General features: G+C 41.1%; 3 pseudogenes; all 3 read right to left on the bottom strand.

Moving 5' to 3' along the window:
* Window positions 1-374: 374 nt before the first annotated feature.
* On the bottom strand, window positions 375-1,986 carry LOC130137214 (uncharacterized; annotated as a pseudogene).
* A 121-nt stretch (window positions 1,987-2,107) lies between these two features.
* Window positions 2,108-3,174, bottom strand: LOC115681511 (L10-interacting MYB domain-containing protein-like; annotated as a pseudogene).
* Window positions 3,175-9,202: 6,028 nt separating this feature from the next.
* LOC115681569 (glycerol-3-phosphate acyltransferase 9-like) lies at window positions 9,203-15,150 on the bottom strand (annotated as a pseudogene).
* Between the last annotated feature and the right edge of the window lie 734 nt (window positions 15,151-15,884).

Genomic DNA, 15,884 nt, shown 5'->3' with positions numbered 1-15,884 from the left:
GAATTTCTCACGAAAAGTAATGATAATTATTTGACAATGCAAGATAAGGTTCATTTTCCAGTAGTTTGCCCAGTAGGGAAGTCATTGCACACAGTCTACCAAATGTCTTCTTTGGAAAGTTGGGCGTAAATATTGATTCTTACATAAACATGCGCAGCGCTTTAAAAAATTCCAAGTACACACTAGAGATGCCATGAACAGAGGAAGCTGAATAAGTAAATTTGGAGCAACAAATGAACTATTCCCATCTCATGGTGATATGTATAAACATGGTGATATATATATACAAGAAACGCCACTAAAATTCATCACTTCGTGCTTAAGTGTACAGCCTAAAGGTCGTACTTAAACAAGTCAGCAAATAAGAGAGGCACTCAAAAACTCAAGACACATAAGGATCCTCTCCCATCATCATCTAGTATTTAAAAACAATATTCCAAAGGACGGAAACACAATGTCATGGAATCTCGGACATATTGTAATCCCTTGCCATTTTTTTTTGCAATACTTTTCCTAAGCATGTTTATCTCAGCTGCTTGCTCACGTGATGTATCATCTGCAACCTCCACTTCTCTAGATCCAAACGGATACTCCGAATCTTCATAAAGAGAAAAGTTTTTGTCAATCCTGTCCTGGTCACGAATGTAATTATGGATAACACAACATGCAATTACAATAAGTGCTTGCTTTTTAATTGTAAATGGAGGCATGTGTCTCAAAATGGTGAAGCAATTCTTTAATGCCCCAAATGACTTCTCAATGACATTCCTTAGTGAAGAGTGTCTATAGTTAAATAATTCTCTTGCTGTTCTTGGCCGTCTCCCACGCCTCCTATAATAGTTCAAATGATAATGTTCACCTTTAAACAAAGTTAAAAATCCCGGAAGTGATGCATAACCAGAATCTACCACGTAGTATTTGCCTATAACATGGTATATATAAATTTGTTATGATATGCAACCATAATACAATCATAAAGAAAGTTTCTTCTTATAGACAAAAAAAATATTTAGTGGTGGTCGAGGAAATTGCAGTCGAGGAGTCTCGAGTGCTGCCGAAAGCACCCAACAATCGTTGGCAGATCGTTCCCACCCAGAATACACGAAAGGAAACTTCATATCATATGAACAAACACACAGCACATTCTAGGTGGTATTCCCTTTCCTGCCTCTAAATGGGACCTGCTGAGACACGGGGATAGAAGCATTGATATGGGTGCCATCAATAGCACCTACGTAGCCCTATGCATTTATGAAAATCTAATGTTATACAAGATTATCAACTACATATATTTGATAGTGTAAATTCTAAAAATAAAAACCATACCTTGAAGAATCGTTCATGATTAAGATCCATGAGAATTTCTTGTGGGACAACATCAAAGGAAGGTGGTTTGATAACCTCTTTTAAGAGTTTGAGAATTGTTTTCAACACTATATTAAAATACTTGCTAATTGGTTCTCCTGAATGTTGGAATCTCTCACATAAATCTCTATTGGAGTTATTGTGACAAACCATAGATAAGAAGATCTCAACTTGTTCATTTGTCCTAACAACCGACTATCTTTTAACCAATCTTTTGCCCTCATTAATTCATATAGGTTCAAAAAAACATGTCTCTCCATCCTGAAGGCTTTATATATTCTATCTAAATATCCATAAACAATCTCCCTTATCCATTCGGGTCCTGATAGTTTCTTGTCCCTAATAGGTTCTTTCGTATGCATGGACATGTCCACCGCAACGATGCACAACCATGCTATCAATATGTGAAGATCATCATCATCCAAGAATTGTTCATATGGATCTACCTGCCAATTAGACACACTATTTGATCTCCCTTCCATAATACCTATATCATCACACAAATACCAGAACATCAATATAGATATATAAAAAAAAATCCAATAACAACCAATAACATAAGTCGTAGAATGAAAGTAAACCAAATATATAAATAGCACCCAAGTAGTTTGTCGTACCCATGGCACCACAAAAGTACAAGAGTCTCAAGATCAATATTTCTAAATACCAAATATAAGTACTAACATAAGTTATGCAATCAAATGAAACCCCACACGATCCACAGTACATTTCCCAACATCTACTAAAGAGATTGAAGAAGTGTATTTCTCCATTCAGCTGGGGTTTTGATGAAAGCATCCCTTCATGTGGCATTAACACATGCTCGTTTTATTGCTTTGCTATAAAGATCTTGTCCCAACTCAGGCTTACTAAGTAAGCCATCAATGACAGCGGATACGGAGAAGGGGTTCACAGGTGGTGGTGTAACCTGTGAGGTGGCAGAGCCACTCACAGATTGACTTGCTTTAGCTTTGATCAGCTCCTGTATAGCTTTGCAAGTGTCAGCAATGCAAAATGAGGTACTCTTTCTTCTCCTCTTGGTATTTGGAGTCCTATCCAATTTGTGCTTGTCATGAACTGGAGCTGTAGTATTGTCGGATGTAAAGACTGTCTCATCAATGTGGTGATCACTTAAGTCCTCTGGATCACTGTCTGCATCGCCACCACCATTGTCACCTTCCTCTGACACTGTCAAATCTTCGGCATTTCCTGTGGCATGATCCCCAGTAACATTTGTACCACCAAATACAAATACACAGCTCAGGATACTAGAAAAATCCATCCTCTTGAATTTTTGTCCACTCACTATTATCCTGCAATTTTCACAATAATGACATATGTCAGCAACATAATCAAACTTTTTAAAACTTACATCTACAATGACATCAAAATAATCAAAAGTTCAAAGATACCTTGATGTGAGATTCCCAAATACTTGGATCGTCGACAACTACTGTTTTATTCACATTATCCCAGCCAAATCCGGATTGTGAAAGAAACTTCTTAAAACTACCATACTGTTTTCTCTGTTTGTTCACCTTGTTCTTCAACTGAAGTAGGGTATATTGGTATGCTGTTTGTTTAATGAATTCAACTCATATGTCATTCCACCCAGCTTTGTTGTAAGCAAAAGAGGTGTGATTTCCCTTTTTGACCTCCTCAACCAACAAACTTACAAATAGGTTGTTTAAAGACTCGGTCCACTTTCCATTGAATATCTCTTTCTGAGATGCCATGTAACCTTGATAGGTTGAGAATCATAAGAGTTATGCATTAAATCAATAACATTGTCATGTAGAAGTTACAAGCAATACACGCAACCATTCTCAAGAGAAGCAGCAGCACGAGAAAATTTGGAAAATACAATCTCAAGCTACAATTCGAGCTAAACAAAGAAGCATATGTTCTGGCAAAGCTAAAGGCACAAAGAAGGGGAAAAGAAAAAGGGCATAGGGATACATCATCATCAAAACCAAAATCAGAATCTCTAAAACCAAAATTGTAATGTCTAAAATACAACCCATAAGAAAGAGCTCGGGATAAGAAGAATCAAGAAACTTTGGGCACGCATAAGAGGAAAACTATTGTGGGAGAGCAATGATCTTTGAATCTACTTCAGTCTTCCAAGAGGTGGAAATGAATCCATTTAGATGGATGAGAACAGAAATATAAGAAACCAGACATCCCACTCCTGATCGTGAAAGATTCTCAATCCTCGGATTCAAACCAAAATCTACCTAGCTGAAAATTTCTGAGCCCTGAATAACAAAGAAGACGCAACTGGACATGAAAAATACAAATTACACTTTGATCAATTAATCCCATTCACTTTTGTCACAAAAAGAAGAGGTTAATCTTGTTTGCCCCCTGTACTGGAAAGAGTGTTAGTTGACAGTAATCTCTTCCATGCTATTGATTTCCTCCACAAACTGTGCTTTAGGCTCCAGATCGATGAACTGGTTGGACTTGCTTGCTAAATGTGAGATGCTAACCCTCCCCTCACGCTTAATGTAATCTGCAACAGCTTTCATTTCTTCTAATGATATGTATATATATTTCCCTCTATCGTCCATGATACCAGAAAGGCGGCCTAAGTATAAACAACAAAACTCGATCTGGAGCAACTAAAACCAGAATCTCTAAAACCAAAATCCAACTAGTGGACCAGCTAAGAAAGGTCCGACAATCGCACCAATCAACCAATACAACAACTCCATTGTCCAAACAGGCTCGAAAGTCTCCACAAGGCTCTCAGCTATCGAAACGATATGATCAATAACCAGAAATGCACATGACCAGCCGCCACTCTTGGAGGGTGATCCGAGAACGTACCTGAGACGAATGGCGGAGTGGAGGCGGCAAGGCAATGCAATGATTGCAAGGAAGAGAGCTGAGAAGGGTCAAGCCAAAAGAGATGAAGGGCCCAAATCGGCGTGATGGATCAGCACGTCAACCTGTACACACACGTTGTGAGTTACGGCTAGCTAGGACAAAAAGATCGATGAGCGCGGCAGCGCTCGCTTGAGCGAGCCCAGATCAGCGAGGGCAAGGGCTCGCTTGAGCGAGCGTCGCCCTCGCGAATCGCTTGCGAACCCTTGTCCAGATTTGCGAGGGCGGCGCTCGCTCAAGCAAGCCTTTGCTCAGATCGGCAAGAGCCGCGCTCGTTCAAGCCTCGCCGTCACCCAGATCGGCAAGGGCAGCACTCGCTTGAGCGAGCCCTTGCCTAAATCGGCGACGACTGCCCTCACTCAACAGTGGTGACTACGTCCCTCCCATAGTTGCGAGTCATCAGCAAGAACTCACCTCGAACAAGAAGCTTGGTCGGTGAAGGAGTAGCTGTCATCGTGAAGGAAGACGTCGATAAAGGAGCACCCGTCGTTGTGAGAAGAAAGTGCCAGTGAAGGAGTAGCAGAATGAGCTCTAGGCATGTGTGAACTCCACGAGCATGCAATTTCTATTGTTAGTTTTGATTCTTTTTTTGGTTCCCAGAATGAAGAATCAACTTTTTTTTTATTCTTGATTCTATTCCAAAACTAATTCTGGGAACAAATTTATGCCTGAGAACAAAAAATTTACCAAACGGATTTCTATTCTTTTTTTGTTCCCCGAAACAAAAGAATAGAATAAGTTACTATTTAGCCAGTTATCAAACGTACCCTTAGTTCCATTTCCTCTTCATCTTTGTCCACTCTTTGAATTTTGACCTTCCTCAACCTCTATAGCCTTGGATACTCGACTAGCAACGTCGCCAGGGTTTCTACCGTAGCATGGTTGTGCACCTTAACCGTCTTCTAGTTAAGCATAGCAAATGCAACAACACAATAGGCTCTCTAGGCGGCCATCAGATGTGTGTTCTTTTTTTTTTTTTTTTGCTTCATTATTTAGAGTTAAATGTTGTGCATTTCCACCTTATGTGATCCTTTATGCTTTATTTGGGACATGGATTGAATGTAAATAAGTGAAGAAAATTAAAAGTTTCTTCAAATCTCCCTCAATTTCTTCTCACAAAAAATTTAGATTTTACCCAATTTTCGACATAGCCTTCCGTTCCCACCCCCCCCCCCCCCCCCCCCAAAAAAACGAAAAAACAAAATGAAATTGGACCAATTAAAAGGGAAAAAAAAAATAGATGGCTAAAGTGTCCAGTACCCATCATCCACCTTGGTTGTACCAACACTGGTGACAAGATAGTTGGATTGTCTTGTCCGGCGTTGGGCTGCAGCGGACATATAAGCAGCTATTGAAGGGTCCGCCATAAATGAATAGAAGAAGGCGCATGCATGAGTGAATTTTGATTTCGGTTGAAGGAGTTTGATCCTAATATATAGTGTGGCTTAGGATAAGTCTTTCGCCATTGGATATGGCCTACTCATCCAGGTCGTCCATTAAGAAGATCTTGGCCATAAATGGCCGTCCATGAGGATTACTCCTTTAATGGCGTGGCCATCGCTGTTATCGACATCCTTCCGCATGCGTCCTTGAAAGGCAAAACGATCATAAAAGCTTCTTTGATGGCGTCGCCATGGCGCTATGGCGTCCTCGCCCCTAAAAGGCAATCTTCTTAGAAGCTTCTTTTAGGAGATTGACTAAAAATTAATGGAATCACTCTAATCGATTTTGTCAGTAGGAAGATATCCATCTAAGATAGCTCGGTAAGCTTTTTTTTTTTTTTACTTTTTATTGATTATAGCTAAATGTTGTGCATTTCCACCCATTGTGATCCTTTATGCTTTGTTTGGGAATGGATTGAATGGAAATAGGTGAAGAAAATTTTGAGTTTCTTCAAATCTCCCTCCATTTATGGGATAAGGACACTAGGAGTGCCATAACTTTCGTACGGCGTTTACTTGAGTGTCATAACTTTTTTTTCGTTCATTTTTTTTTTTTTGGTAAGTCAAGTATTGTATAAACTTTTCAAATCTATGCTTACAGGGATGGTAACCGAACACAAAAACCCCGCACATATAGCGACACCTTTAGCGACACTTTTTCGTTCATTTGAGTGCCACAAATTTGAAAAATTAATCACTTGAGTGTCATCGGCGATTTGCCTCATCACAAAATCCGACGTGGAGGCTGGTTGTCCTACGTGGCTTCGCCGGAGCTGACATGGACAATTTTTTAAATGTTTTTTTGAATTTTTGAATTTTTTCTTTTTTTTTCAATGCCAGCGAGGGTCACCGATGACCCTCGTGGCTGTGAAGGCCTCGCCCAGATTGGGTGAGGGCCGCTTTGCCCTTGGCCGCGGAGGCCGTCGCCAGATCTAGGCAGCCGCGGGCGAGGCGGCCTCGTCCGATCTGGCGAGAGCCTTCGCCGCCGCGGGCGAGGCGGCCTCACTAGATCTGGCGAGAGCCTTCGCCGCCTTTCCCGTGACCGGCGAGGCCGCGATGGCCTCGCCAAGGGCTTTTGCGGCCGCGGCGAGGCAGCCTCACCAAATCTGGCGAGAGCCTTCACCACCTCGCTTGCGGCCGAAGAGGCCGTGATGGCCTCGCCTGGGACTTTCGCTGCCGCGGGCGAGGCAGACTCGCCAGATCTGGCGAGAGCCTTCACAGCCTCGTTCGCGGCCGGTGAGGCCACGATGGCCTCACCAAGGGCCTTTCCGGCCATACCGGCCAATGGCAAGGTAGCCCTCGCCCAGTTTGGCCAAGGGCAAGGCCTCCAGTGAGGGTCATTGGCGACCCTTGCCAATCTTGAAAAAATAAAAAGGAAAAATAAGAAATAAAAATAAAAAAGATAAAGAAAAAAATTTAAAATAAAATCAATAAAATAACATTAAAAATATCTACGTCTGATGGAAAATTAATTAAAAAATTCACATAGGATGATTTGCTAGAAATGACACTCAAATGATCTATTTTACTCTAATGTGACACTCAAATGAGCGAAAAAAAGTTATGGCACTCAAATGAGCGTCGTACGAAAGTTATGGCACTCCTAGTGTCCTTATCCCTCCATTTCTTCTCACCAAAAACTTAGATTTTACCCAATTTTCGACACAGCCTTTCATTTTCCCTCCCCTTCCCTCCTCTCCCAAACAAAAAACAAAATGAAATTAGATCAACGCTTCAACACTATATTCTATGCATTGCGTCCTAGAGAGTTACTTCATGTTTTATTAGGTGATAAAATTGGAACAATAGATGTACAACGTTAAATTTTCGTATTTGGCTTTAGCCTTTATTCATACCAAAAAAAATATATAAAATTCACAAACAATGACATATAGGTCAATGACATAATTCTCAACTCGAACTTTTGAGTTACTTGAACTTTGTGAAAAGTATTGAAGTAGGTTAAGAAACTCATGTCTAATCATACATGAATCTTAGTGGATTTGGATATACTTAGTATTTGTATCATTTTAATCAAATGGGCACAAAGTAAATAAAATAAATAAGAAAATAAGATACCCTGACCGTTGTTCCCTTATGATGATGACCAACACATTTGCGTTCAAGCATCAATCAGAAATTATCTGCAGCTGCATGGAGATAACCAAGGAAATGGATGGCGACAGAGTGCATAAAACAGGCCTCGCTAGATCCAATATGAACTTGAGCTACCAAGCAAATGATACGGAAAGGCCAATGATGATCAGACTTTAATCAACATTTCAGTCTATAGATATCAGAAATTTATATGAGATTCAAAGTATTCGCTATGATAGTGTTTAGTCGTCCTCGTAGTCTAACAATCGGCGCTTATGAAAGATTGTTTCGACGTCAAAAGACCATAGGTTCATGCCATTGAGCTTACACAGAAGGTCACGGCCCCAGATCGGAAGTATCCCACACGGTAGAAGCTGCAGTAAGATATAAACTTCAAACACAATAGATGATCGAAGTTTCGATACCATACCCTGAGACACCTTCTGTCCTATACAGTTTCGGAATCCCCTCAACTAAGCCCTTTGCTAAGCTGGGGCTGTGTTTGGACCCGAACCTTGACAGCTTCAAAGGGACGTAGAGCCACGTCCGGGAATACTTGATCAGAAGCGCTGATTAGAAAGAATATGAAACTCCTGTTGCGGTCAACCAGCAAGTCAGAGTAAAGTTTCTTGAAGTGTACTCGTAGAGACCGAATTTGCAGCCCGTCCTCGATGCCATATCCAAACAACTTGCCAGACCAACCTCTGCAGAGAGAAGAAGGCCCTTGCTCCCTCTAGAGAACCAATAATCCCGATGCCATGCCGTTATATTTAATCGGATTAACCTGGAGCATAGTAATTAACTTTGGCTATCAGATGGGAAGTCACGGAGTTCGGAGGAAAACGTGTTTTCCATTCACCTCCATGCCTGTCTATTGAAAATTGGCATGTCATTTTGTCACGAGTATATAACAAAGATTGGTCATCTTAGCCAAATCTGGGGTTGCTATGCAATTCTTTGTTTCCTCCGGGCAATTCAACTCAATCACCTTTCTGTTACTTTCACCTCGTATTTCTAAACACCATGAGTACGAGTGAGTAGATTAAGAGAGCCGATTGGCACCAGAGTGATGATCACATGTTCTTTTTTCTTTTTTTGGTCAGTAAGGTGATCGCGTGGCTGATCTCAAAATGCACTACTAGGATTCAATTTACTGGACGTTTTCATTATCATTTCTCCATGATGGAAAGAGCATAGATATGAGAGATGACAGATTTTAGACCTTACTCTGTCACGGTAATGGTACATTGTGAAATCCTTCGACTTTGCATTAAGCTGCAAACTCGTACGAAAAGTATATCTTCCATAAATTTCGCACCCTATTACACACAGAGTAAGAGTCCACACTCCCCCCCTTCTCATGTTAAATTTTGATGGGAAAATGAAAATGTTTTTTGACTTTTCAAGAGTTCAAACAAGCAAACCATCAAGATATGATTTTGTCACATTATGACTTCCTTCTTCTTTACAAGCTACAAAACTATAGTGTCACTTTAGCAATGGCGGAAGTTTAGAAGTTCTTTCTGATTTTCTTTTTCCTTCTGCGCCATATGAGTCCTCCACTTGAGTGTCAATTATTGCAACACGAGTGCAAAAAACTAAAACAGAAATTTCCGTTCACTTCTCCAGACGCTTCAAGATGGATTCAGCATAACTTTGTTGCCTGCCATGTTGAAAGAAAACAAGACAAAATCAGAGAAGACTCCAAAGCATGAAAGAGGTTCGTGTTGTATCAAAGTTGACTCCTTGGAAGAGGAAACAAGAAGAAGATGAAGTAAAAGGAGCAGGTGGATCAATCAAATCATTCTAAAACCGTTGAGGAATGATTTCACATTGATCATATGCATTCATCAAGAGGCCAATGTTGCTGGGGACATCAGAATTTCTCTAACAGCAACAAAATAAGGGAAAATTCCAAAGATCTTCCTAAAATGGGCTTGATATCTCAAATTTCAATGAAAATGAGGTTTGTTTCAAAATACCCTGAAGTTTGCGGTGTTGATTCAAATGACCCCTGCTCATCGGCAGCCAAAATGTTGGCCGGATGGCGAACACATGCGAGTCACGGGACCAAATTTGCGCCTGATAAAGGGGCATCTTCGTACCAAAATCCCCGAAACTGCCCGTGCTACTCACGTGCGCTGTAATTTGCTCAAAAAGCCCCATGTTGCCCATTAAAACACTAATCCCCAAAGTTCATAATCTGAATTCGTTCGTCCAGATAGAGAATGAAAGCGCAACTTGTTTAAGCAAAGTACAAAGTGCAGAGACGAGCAAAGTGCAGAGTGCTAACTAAATTTGTGGGTGATGGTTGATGAAGAGACGAGCTTGGTCATGAAGACACTGGCGTGGAAGTTAAGAGCGAACTAGCGGATTGCGGTTGATGCCACAAGGGTAGACTTCTTTTGGGACGCGTTGAATTGGGTTGGCAACATTTCTGGGGATGAGAATGGGAATTCTGGGTATGGAGTGTCTGTCTTTCAAGTGGGGTGAGTTTGGAGTTCTTTGGTCAGAGATGGTTGGGCCAGAGAAGAAACTGATGAGGAAGAGAATGTCTTCTTTAGTCAAAACAATGAAAGCGCAAGCGCCGGTGTCATTCTCTTGGCATTGCCATCATGCTCTGGAGTCTTGCTGTGGGCGAAGCAGAGCAGTAACAGTGGTGGGAGTAATAGGAGTTCTTGCTTCTCAACCACAAGGTCAAGTGGGTGTAGCAATGGAGGGCTCTCTATGATGGTGTATGCTGGGAGGAGTGAGTGAAATTTGACTCTTGAGAGTAGGATTAAAGTCGGGAAGAGTTTTTCGTATATATGTTTTTTTTCTCTTTAGGTGATTAATCGAATTTCTTCGGCGATTTTAGGCATTTAGGGATGAAAATGTCCCTGTATCAAGTGCGAAACTGGTCATGTGACTCGCATGTGTTCTCCGTCCGGCCAAACATTTTGGCGACCTATCTGCTGGGCGAGTCATTTGAATCAATGTTGCCAACTTCAGGGTTATTTGAAACTAACCCTTTGTGGAGGGAACTTGGAGAATCAGTTCCACTAAAGGGGCATCTTTAGGAATTTTTCCGGATGAACAGAAGAAGAACTGATTCTAGCATATAGATTGCCAGAGCTCCCTCTTCTTCCCCAGGTAGAAATTAGATGCAAGGAAAAAAATGAGTCGTGAGATTCACTTACTTTCGCTCTCTAAGCTTGGGGCCGGGCCGGGAGTGCTTCAGATATCCATCCCAAGGTACCTTCTTAAGACCTGCTCTTGCACATATTTTGTCCCTCACCCTGTAAATTGAATGAACATGCAAGAAACAGATGAGCATGAAGATACAGAGTTTTAAAAGTCCGTTCCGAGACATCGGGGAAAAAGAAATCTACTCGTCGTAAGCGTAAATTGAAAGGAATTTTGAAATGCAACTATTACCTCTCTGCGAATTCAATTTGTGTCTCGTCTGGTCTCCGAGTCTGGGGCTCCAAGTACCACACGTCACATACAACGGCCCAAGACGTCATTAGCCGAACCAGATGCTTTGTGAAGGATTGCCTGCATTTCCATTGTCAAACACATATGGAACCAAAAGCTCGATAATTGTCAAGATACCAAAAGAAAGGGATTTAACTGTAGAGTCCTTAAGCTTCATCAATGAAATTATTGATGTTTCATCAACCACAACAAGATTGATATAATTTAGGATTTCTCAAATTGAAGGAAAAGGAATGATATACGCATCCATCATATCTGCTTAACCATGAGTAGTGTCAATTTCACTTGCTTACTTCTTGCTGTTCCAAAAAGCATCCACAAAAATTTTGTTGTACTTGATCGCGATTGGGCACACGGCACAGTCAAGTTCAAAGGCACCCTGCAGATTATCGAGAAGTTTTGCTGAAGTTGGGTCTTGTTCATAGATCACTCAACAGAAGAAGAATGAGACATTTGACTTGTAATGCTGAAAATTTTGACAATCACTAAGGAGAGAGCATATGCACTACATCCGTGGCCCCCCACAAGAAATAGTTCTCTCTAAAGGGAAAATTGATGCATAGAGATATGTATTTTAGCTTCTGAACATACCCAATGAAAATATAAGTACGTACCTTCTTGAACATGACGGAGTACTGGTTGTTTACACATGTTCCTTCAGGAAATATGAGGAGAGGGTTGTTATCACTTCCCTGAACATGATTCTTCAACCTGAAAAACAGAAGAGACTTTGTGTTTCGGGAATGCATATCATTCTAATCGAAAAGGAATGAATAAAAAAAAGCAGCCTTTCGCAAATGAACCTACTTTTCACCCACGACTTCGGGAATGCATATCATTCTAATCGAAAAGGAATGAATAAAAAAAAGCAGCCTTTCGCAAATGAACCTACTTTTCACCCACGACTTCTCGATCCTTTGCCTCCCCTCGATTGAAACAGATACCCCCAACTGTCTCCAAGATAAAATTTTGCAAAACACCTGCATAAAGAACAGAGATAATTTGAATCGCAAATTTATCATAACCAAAATGTCAATGGGTCATCTTGCAAGTTCAATTCACGACACTTAAGTAATGGATTCTAGTACACATGATTCAGCTATATTTGCTATTGAAAACCGACTTCTAGAGTAATCACGAATTGAAGATGTATTAGGAAATGCAATTGACTCACCAACCCATCCCGGATGCTTCTGCATAATAACAGCAAATGGAGTCACCTGTTCTAAGATGATGAAATCAATCATTGAAGTGTGATTCGCAACAAAAACCTGGTCAATAAGAAAATGAAGTGCATTAATACACATATAAAGTTAGCTCGGATCTATAAATATGGTATCAAGGAGATAAGAAAATGGAGATAGTAAGTCAGATTTGCCTGATTAGGGCGCAGGCTTGGCAGTGGTCCATGATACTTGATAACTCCAGTCCATGATGCCACGTAGAAACAGCAAAGTAACTCTGCCAAAAACCTCTGAACATAACAAAGGCAACGTGTTCTAGCATCAGGAATGAGTAACAAGAAACCCGTGATCAATGGCTAACGTAATATTTGGGTTTAACCGTATTCTTTGTCAGAACAGCCATATATATGTTATTAAAGACTAATCGAAGAACATTCTCCTTCAGAAAACAAACAATGACCATGGGCTCCTATTGTAGTTAACCACTTGTGCTGGGTAGATTGGAACTTGAGCCGTCCTTTTTTTTTTTCAATTCTCCATCTGGCATAGAAATTTCTTGGGCAATGGATTTCAGAAAGAACAAGACGTTCAGGATGGAAAAAAAGCAAACTTCTGCAAGGAAACTTTAAGAACCTCTGTAGCATCACCTTAAAGGAAGCAAGAACGCAAATAATAGACATGCTACTGGGAATTTGAAGAAATTCCTTCGCCATAGATCGTCTTCAATTCATGCAAAGATTTTTGAAAGATGAAAGCAAAAGTTAGATAAAATTTACGCGAAAAAATCATCAGAAAAAACTCGCACCTGTATCTTTCTCCTCAAAGCTTGTTGCCTTTGGAGCAAAAAGTGCACAGAGAAGAAGGACGAAAAGAAAATTATATGGCCCGTGGCGAGTATTACAACCCTGCAGAGTTGAGGGAAACTCATCACGACAACGAACTGTAAAAGCAGCATAACATCATGTATGACAGGGGTTGGAAGAAAGAATGTTTCAGAATGTCCAAGAGACCTTGACATTGGGAGAAGATAATCTCCACAAGTGAGTAGGAAGTGATTTTCGCAGGCCGAGTAATGCAACAAGGCATGGACTAAAACTTTTAGAGACTATCCTTCCTAGCTTTACTTTGTACTCTCCAAATATGGAAACCATTTTGCCATAAGCAAACTCAATGATCATGAAACTTCTCAAATTGTTCAGAAGGTTATTGCCGCCCCTTGACACATAAAGAAAAGGCAGTTAAGACCAAACTTCTTTCAGCTTCACTAACCGTGCTGGGAATAATATAAGATACCGAACTAACACTCCGAAGCACCACAGAGGAAACAAGTAGATGTTCCAGTTCCAAGGTTCCGGCGTATTCGACTTGAAACATCTTGTAAACGAGTCCTGCAAGATTCAGGGCTATGTATCATCATCTGGTTTGCTTTCACACGAAAGGGCAATCAAGAAGACTAAACATCTAGCCTCTTTGTTTAGTACTTGCGAATGTCAAACTTTATTGAAGCTGAGAACATTCAGAAACTAATTACGTCAACAATTGCGCCCGCAGCTTCATTCAAGGCAGAAGAAATGTCGAGCAAATCATGCCTGAGAAAAAAAAAGAGCACATCAGGTAACCATTTGAGTTATGGTGAATCTAGACAGATAGTAGTAGAGCATTACATCATTAGATTATGGATACAGACAGCAGTAGAGCATCTATATTGATCACTCAGCCGTGTACAAGATTCTGACCAAGAATACAAAGACCATTCATTAAATGGTGTGGCGCCATAAACTTGCTGTGGCTTAATATCATATGACCCACTTGTTCGAATGCATTCTTTCCCAATTCGTCACAATCTCTTCATAAAGCCATTTTATAAACAGCTCTCTACATCCCTAGCTCTACTCCCAAGATTTTCATGTGCATCCTCTTAATTTATGAGTATCACAGGCAAGGCAAATGAGGAACTCCCGACCGGCAAGTCGAACGCGCCACTTCCCGTTTTGACAATTAATGTCCGATTCTTGCGGAGCTTAAACGGTTAAAGAAACGGGTTTCATGCTAAAAGCTTATTGTTAAATCTCCAAAAAAAAAAAAAAAAAAACCTCCAAGAGAACACAAGATGGACATACTATAAATGGAGCTCGCAGGTATTGGTATATAATATAACACTTCATATAAAATTGACTCTGTCAGGCTCAACTCGTGAAACCCAAGGACTATGCAGTTCAACTAACATTCAAAAAAAGAAAGGCACATATCCATAGAGAGAGAGAGAGAGAGAGAGAGAGAGATGGGTACTACAGGAGAAGCTTGGGCGAGGGATCACGGGCGGCGGAACCCGGTGGCAGGTAGTCTTGGACGTCGGGTCGATCGGCCTCCGGTTCGGAGCCCGCAGGCTTCAGCTCCAGCTCTCCTCCGCAGCTCCCCATGCTTCGCCACCAACCAATCTCCTCCAAGCAGCATCCACCACCATCCCCTACCTTTTGAATGGGATATGCTCAATGGATAGTACTCTCTCTCTCTCTCTCTCTCTCTCTCTCTCTCTCAAACGCACCATAAAGACAGAGACACGTCAGCTTTCTCTCTCTAACCCGAGGTGCCTTGACGAGCAGTGATTGGTCTGCTTGCTCGAACGCAGACTTTTCTTCCTGTCGTGCGGATTCAGCAGTCGTTATTCCTGTCTGCTTCTGTGCTTCCTGCCGTTTTCCGTCCGCTAAAACGTTTTGGCGAATTCATTAGCTGAAGTAACTCCGAGTCTCTGACCCATGAACATGAATAACGAAGAAACAAGAAAAAGAGTCCTTGACTAGCGAAGTTGATGCTCCAAATCGAGAGGCCATCGCACGCCACGGTCCTCCAAGATTCGTGGGATAGCCCGACCGGGCGAGCTTGGCGTCGGCCCGCCATGTGACCGCCGACCCGACCGGGGGTGAGCACGGGCCGGGCCTCAAGGCATTCTTTTGGCCCGGACCGGCTCGGGCCTAGGCACGAAATAATTTCTGTGTGAAGTTAGAGATAATGGATTAGTTAATATATTTCAACTCTAAGTATCTAATTATATAACTTACATAACATATAGTCAATGTTAGATCTACAAATTGCGCTTCAAATAAATGGATTTCGGAGCACCTCAAGTTTTACTAGTACAACTTTTGACTTGGGCGGAATTATGAGACCCGTAAGTGCAATCCAGAAAGCTCGTTCAAAGCTCGACGGGCTGATGGTGTTTAAGGCCAATTTTCAGCCTCGAAAAATCGCTTTCTTAATATGTTTAAGGCCGCCTGTTTTTTTCGAATTCAATCCAGGTCGACACATCACTTCTTACTAGTTTGATTTTAATTTTTTTTTTATGTTTTTGACTTATTTATGACTTTTATGAAAGTGTTTGAGAATAAATAATGTACTTTATATTTTATATTTTATGTTATTAATATATTTT

Source organism: Syzygium oleosum, unplaced genomic scaffold (genome assembly GCF_021117445.2).
Source record: "Syzygium oleosum isolate NSW1041296 unplaced genomic scaffold, Sole_v2.1 Sole_v2.02, whole genome shotgun sequence".
NCBI lineage: Eukaryota > Viridiplantae > Streptophyta > Magnoliopsida > Myrtales > Myrtaceae > Syzygium > Syzygium oleosum.
This window is presented reverse-complemented; position numbering and strand designations above follow the sequence as displayed.